Below are 5,641 nucleotides of genomic sequence, written 5' to 3' on the forward strand. Positions count from 1 at the left end.
TTGAAGGCAAAATATGTTTATGTGTGCACCTTTCTGATTGTATGAATGAAAAAGTTTAACTCTGAGGCAGCACCTGTGCCCACAAATGGCATAAGTAAGCCCTCCTCAAAGATTAGCAGTGCCTTGAATTATTAGTACAGTTAATGGTAGGGAGGGCTGCACGGAGGTGATTCAGGCAATGGGCCAGCTTGGGGCACCTGCCTTTCCCTTGAACCTACAGGGAACAGGTCATCCGGCTCATTTGCCTTATGCTGCTTTTCCTGCCTACGCCCAACTGGCATCAAGATAGTTGGTGTGGTATGGCTTACAGATACTGTACAGTTCTCTGCTCCATAACTCTGATAAGCAGCATGCAATGGTACATGCAAGAAAATGCAATTTTATCTCTAAACCCTGAGGAGAGCCACAATCCCCAAGTGAGGTATTAAGGATGAAATCCTTCATGCCAAATCCCATTGATTTGAATGATGGCCTTCTTAAAGCTAATTTACGTAATAATACACAGGATTGCAGCCTTCTTTTCTAAGAGGTGGTTCTGTAGGAGTTTCCTGTGGGATAAGAAAGTGGCAAAAATAAGACAGGGAACGGAGCACAATTTTGATCTGCTACCAGGCATATCGTCAGAAAGAAAAAATAATGCTGCTGATCTTTGATACTGTCACTAAGAGGATGCCCAGCAGCATTCACATGTAAGAAATTGCTGTCTCGGAATAATATTGTAAGCCAGGAGGAGAGAGCCTTTTCCCTTTTCCTTCAGTGCTGGTATGAAGCAGTTCAAAGGAATATAGTGAGTCATGCTGGAAATATGGGATGCAAATGTGGCAGGAATTTAGGCAAATAGATAGTTAACCTGTAGACAGAGCCGCCTCCAATAAGCTGCTTCAGCCAACTAGATGCCCCTTTATTCTCTTAAGGAAAGAGGAAAAAATAGAGACAGTCAGAAACCTAAAATCAGAGCAAACTTGAGGAGGCAAGACTAGTACAGGTCGGCAATGCCACATTGCTCACAGCCCACACCAGCAATAAGTGAAGTGTGCAACAATATGCCTGTATGTAGGTCTGAAGCCAATCTGTGTAAACATTTTTCTTTTCCATTTTACACCATGGGGATTCATTGATGTGGCTGTAGATGTGGCAATACCATGCCCACAATAGTCTTCTGAGCCACCACCATCCCAGAAATCATAGTTGTCATGAGTGTAGCACCCACATGGAGGCAGCAGCTCACATAAATGCACCTCCACACAAGTCAACCATGTTTACTATCAAAGCAAGCATGTGGCAATATTCATGATGCATGTACCAGCACTTATAGCATTTTCACAGGGGAAGCTTCCTGAAAAGCTATATTGATTTACTTGTATGTTATTAATTTTTTAAACATTTTACTGCTTTTTACTTAACTATTCCTCCAGTGCAGATTATAAAAGCACTATGGGAAAAGGCCCTAAAACCTGGTGAATTTTAATAACATAGCAAATAGATTAAACAGCTGATCAAACCAGCAAAAGGACTTAAACACAATTCAGGACCTTGGAAGACAGGACAATTCACCTGAAGGCTAAAAGACATTAGAAACAGCACCAGGCAAATCCAGTTAGAGAAACATTTATAGTTAGAGAGATTCCAACTTCTTTGGAAACTGCTAGCTAGAGAAAGAGTTCCACAATAAGGGTGCCATTCCTGAAAAGGCCTTGTGCTCACTAAATCCTGACATTATCTAATAATTTAGGGTTTTCTGGGGAAGAGCTTCTGAACATTATTTTAATGGATATGGAGATTCATATGGATTATTATGATGATGATTATAAAACACCAGGCACAGTCAATCAAAATTATAAAAACATTGACTGGTATTATATAACAGATGCAGGTCCCCCATTTTAACCATGCCCATCTTGAATTATTATCATGCTTTCCATCAGTATTTCTCAGATGTTGTCCATGTACTGTAGTTGTTTATTTTTCCAGTTGTTTAATTTATTTTCAAATTATTGTTTCTTATATTGAGCCTTTGTTTCTGTTGTTTTCAAAATATTCTTAATTTTCACTGCCTTAAGTAATTTTTCTCTGTTTGTGCTGTACTGATGTCACTCTTCTTCTTCTTCTTCTTCTTCTTCTTCTTCTTCTTCTTCTTCTTCTTCTTCTTCTTCTTCTTCTTCTTCTTCTTCTTGCAACCTCTCCAAGCAACATGTTGTCATTAGTGCTGCAAAGAAATCAGTAACTCATTATATTGCTTATTGCTGCTGCTGCAGAGAAAACATACAAAAAGGTAATATAATGACCTAAAATTGGAAGGGGGAGACTCTTTAAAAAAGTCCCCAAAAGTAATCAAAAAAGAGAAAAATTTACTCATTACACAAAATGAAGATGCTACCAGTCATTAATGTAGAATCACAGAATAATGGAGTTGTAAGAGACCTGTAAATCCATCAAGTCCAAATCCCTGTTCAATATAGGAATCCAAATTAAAGTATATTTGACAGATGGATAATCAATATTTGAGTTTGTCAACTTTCTTCTTAAAGTGCAGCCTAGGACTGGACACAGTACTCTGGATTAAGTTTAACCAGTTCAAAATAGAGAGGACCGAGTACTTCATGTGACTTGAAAACTATATTTCTGTTAATGCAGCCCAAAACAGGGGCTCCTGACTCTGTTTCTATTAATTCCTTCTTTAAGACTCCCAAGCTCCAGAGAGTACATGGCAGACTAATATAGACACCATGCTTGCGTCAAGACAAGTTTAAAGAAAATCTAGTCAAAGTCAAAAGTGCGAAAACATCCCAACCTCGTACCTGATGCAGACATTTCTGACCGTGTGTGAGTCCCAGGATAGACTGCAGTGCCATCAATCAGATAAGAAACACACACACACACACACACACACACACACACACACACACACACACACACACACACACACACACACACACACACACACACACACACACACACACACACACACACACACACACACACACACATTCTTAGAGGGGGAGGAAGTGGGAAAATCAAGTTCCTTCCTGAAAAGAGGCAGCTCTTCAGCAGCTACCTGTTCTGACAACACTTCCAATTTAAAAGCCAGAAATATTTCTCTTCCACTCCATTTTGTCAGACTATAGAGACATGAGGTTCCAGAAATCATTCTTATCAGTCTCACTTCACTTCACTTCACAAGATTATGATAAGGGGGCCGGGGAAGTAATGTCACTGAGTAATAAAATCTGTGAAACATGGTCGTTAATAGACATGATCAGGATACAAACTGGATGTGGGGAAAGGGGAGGGCTCCTTTCCCATTAGCGCTACAGAGCCCCTAGATTAGGGTTGTAGGCAGTCACTTACCATGATGGAAGCTGGAGAAACCTTTTCCGCAGCACAGAAGCCTGTCAAGTAAGATGTCCAAAGTCACAGCAAGGGCACATGTCCCCATCATGCTTATCTGTTTGAGGGCCAAGCACCGCACTTACCGAATAAAGCAAAACAAAAAAGTATATATAAGGTTTTTTTATGTTTTGCTTAGTTTCTAAAACAGCTTTGCATGTGTTTAAGTGCATGTCAAGAGCCAGACCAAACGTGACATCAATATTTTTGTTATTATCATAATTACTACTATGTGTGGTACTACTGTAGCTGTCTTTATTTTTAGTTTCAAGTAGCAAAATGTCCTGGCTTAAGTCACTGTTTCTGTCAAAGAATTAAAGGCATAACCATCATCATTTTCTTGTTTTTGATGATGATGATGATGATGGTGGTGGTGGTGGTGGTGATGATGACGACTACGACGACGATGATAACGATAATACTAATACTACTAATACTACTAATACTACTAATACTACTACTACTACTACTACTACTACTACTACTACTACTACTACTAATAATAATAATAATAATAATAATAATAATAATAATAATAATAATAATAATAATAAAAATAAAAATAAAAATAAAAATAAAAATAAAAATAAAGTGCCTGGTGTGATTGTCTTTAATTCTTCTCTAGCCTTCAGCCCAACCCAGTTTCACTCTATGTTTGTTTGGTGACCCTCCAGCCACTGAACCAGAGGTGGTGTGAAGGGCCTCTCTCTCCCAACATGGCCTGTGAATTTAACCTTACAGCTATGTGTTACTGCTTCCAACTAATGGCCACTTTAATATGGTTTAATGGGGTTTTCAATGTGAGATGGCCAAGGTTGACTGTTACCTCCCCTATGAGTTTCCATATAATCAGGTTGGGTTTGAACCCACATCTCCTGAGTCCTAGCCAAATGGTCTATTCACTACTCCACATCTGTTTATTAGACACATGTTTTTCACATCCTTCCTCCAAGGAACTCTGGGTGCCTTTCCTCCTTAATTTATCATCACATAGCTACTTTGCTCATGACTCTTGCCCCTGATTTAGGAATGGTTGCTGTGTTTCCTTGCTGTGGCTACCCATAAACATCCAAAGTCATCTTTGAAATTCTTGTGTTGCTTCAGTGCAGTCACACACCCCGTCACTCTTTGGCTGCAGCTTTTTCTGACTGTACAAACAAGACTCCTAAGCACCACTTGCTGTCTGTCCGGTTATTAGATAACCGTAGACCATCAAAACAGCTCCTCTCTTGGGCTACTGCCAGAACTGCCTCTGTTTTCCACGCAAACATACTCCAGGCTGTAGAGCTGGAGAATCTGACAGAGGAAACTGTGGATTCATTGGCTTTAAAAGCAAAGGAGAGTGATTTGGCTCATTCTGGCACCCACAAAGCAAATAGCACTTAGAAGCCCACATGTTGTAAAGCAAGCAAAGATGTTTATTTTACAAGATATGGGCAGTGCAGTGTATCAGTAGAGCCAAGGCAAGAAAAAAAATCAATCTTGCAAAGAAAATAAGCAAAACCTTGAAGAGTCCAGATTTCAATACAAGTGATACTTTCTTTGCCACTTTTTGTTGGTTTTAACTTCTTTCTAGTACACTAGCCCAACTCAGAATCAGGGACCAGTTTTTAACAGTTGTTCCAAAGGTCTTGAAAAATACTAAACACTACGTACTATTGGGAACTAGGCAAAGAGAACTTTTTTAAAAAGTAGAATAGAGCTGCAGTTTACTGTGATAAAAAAATGAACAGAGTTGTGTCCAGGACTGAAATGTACGTATAAAGTGTTAAAATAATTAGGGGGGGATATGTAGAAAATGCAACCATGAACATGCACATTACACTATTAAAATGAGGTTTAAATAGAGTTTACTAAAAGTCACTGCAGAGCAATCAGCCAGCTCCCCAGTCAAATCTGAGGGCAAGGTCAATGTAAAATAACATTGCCTTGCAAAAGAACCTCTTTCATATAAATCACACTTGAGCATGGAGGTAAACAAATGATAAAGAAATACAAAACAATTGATTAAAAAAAACTCCTGGAGTCCTAAAATGTGGATAGAGCAAATTGGTATCTGACCAACTTAGGACACAGTCACACAAACAGTGAAACCTGGGTTTGAATCAGGATAAGCAGGTTTAAAAAACATGAAGCACAGCCAACCCTACATTTATTTGGCCATCAATCAAATTATTTTTGAATAGTCTTGCAGAGGCTTTTTATTTTAACAAAACTGTGAAATCAATTTATTTTGCATTATTTTGGCATTTGT

General features: G+C 38.9%; 1 long non-coding RNA gene across 1 annotated transcript; it reads right to left on the bottom strand.

Moving 5' to 3' along the window:
- Window positions 1-1,979: 1,979 nt before the first annotated feature.
- Window positions 1,980-3,454, bottom strand: LOC144586826 (uncharacterized). Its single transcript, XR_013541879.1, has 2 exons — window positions 3,349-3,454; window positions 1,980-2,206 (listed from the first exon to the last, which is right to left on the bottom strand). It is a non-coding gene; the product is annotated as an uncharacterized LOC144586826 (long non-coding RNA).
- Window positions 3,455-5,641: the final 2,187 nt, after the last annotated feature.

This window comes from Pogona vitticeps, chromosome 2 (assembly GCF_051106095.1).
Source record: "Pogona vitticeps strain Pit_001003342236 chromosome 2, PviZW2.1, whole genome shotgun sequence".
NCBI lineage: Eukaryota > Metazoa > Chordata > Lepidosauria > Squamata > Agamidae > Pogona > Pogona vitticeps.